The 1,226-nt window shown below is 43.7% G+C and overlaps 1 pseudogene; it reads left to right on the plus strand.

Annotated features, from left to right (window-relative positions):
• The first annotated feature begins 706 nt into the window (after positions 1-706).
• Positions 707-824, plus strand: LOC126268312 (5S ribosomal RNA; annotated as a pseudogene).
• The last annotated feature ends 402 nt before the right edge of the window (positions 825-1,226 follow it).

Below are 1,226 nucleotides of genomic sequence, written 5' to 3' on the forward strand. Positions count from 1 at the left end.
CATAGTAAGTAAATAAACGGTTTTACATTTTACTCCCAAATAACTAACACTCATTTTCAAGTACAGCAGAAAAAATAGGTTGTTGATTTAGCTGTAGAAATGGCTCTAACTTCAAATGCTTCCCATTCAATGCAACATTAATAAATGAAACTACCATCTGTTTTTTTATGCATAAATGCTTAACACACATATGTTTAGGCCCATACTGCACACTGTAGTGATACATCCAATTACTTGATTGAGAAGTATCACATCCTTAAATACATATGTCAGAGAAAAGATGTTATTGACTTAGAGCACTTCACTGTTCGAAGGTGTTTCAAATCGTAGGTGCTGATACTAGAGTTAACGATCCAGTGACAGTGCGGAAGTGGACAGCAGTCAGACGACCCCACCTGCTGATTTGGAGATAGGAGTGCCATTGAGTGGGTGGTGCGGAGGATTGAGCTCCATGAAATCTGACAATGCAAAATTCGAAAGATGAAAAATGTATTTTAATTGTTAATTAAAAAGTTGAAAGATCTGTTAAGAACGAAGTACAGAGAGGCAGTATACTATATATTTCGTAGCTGTCCTTATTTATCATGTATTGAGTTGTAATTTTGAAAATAATATAAGAATAAGAATTGTATCTCACTTCTTATTTATGTGGTGGAGTGAATGAGAAAGAGAAGTTTATTTTCAGCAGCCTTATCTGCAGCCTGAGGGCAACGGCCTTGCCTCAGTGGTTACACCGGTTCCCGTGAGATCACCGGAGTTAAGCGCTGTCGGGCGTGGTCGGCACTTGGATGGGTGACCATCCGGGCCGCCGTGCGCTGTTGCCATTTTTCGGGGTGCACTCAGCCTCGTGATGCCAATTGAGGAGCTACTCGACTGAATGGTAGCGGCTTCGGTCAAGAATGCCATCTTACCACCGAGGGAGCGGTGTGCTGACCCCACGTCCCTCCTATCCGCATCCTCCACGGAGGATGGTCCCGGTAGGCCACTCGTGGCCTGAAGACGGAGTGCTTATCTGCAGCCTGTATGGAGGCGAAGTCTGTGCGAAGTTGGAGGATGAAGGCACACAGATTCAGGGCACAGACTAGCTGGGCCTTGATTAATATAATAATACTTAACGGCGTCCGACTATACAGAAAGCAACGTTCATCACATGTAACAGGAGTGTTGAGGTGACAATTTATTGAAGTGTTTGGTGCGTAAGGAGTAGTATAGCAGGCCACCACGCA

Source organism: Schistocerca gregaria, chromosome 4 (genome assembly GCF_023897955.1).
Source record: "Schistocerca gregaria isolate iqSchGreg1 chromosome 4, iqSchGreg1.2, whole genome shotgun sequence".
Taxonomy (NCBI): domain Eukaryota; kingdom Metazoa; phylum Arthropoda; class Insecta; order Orthoptera; family Acrididae; genus Schistocerca; species Schistocerca gregaria.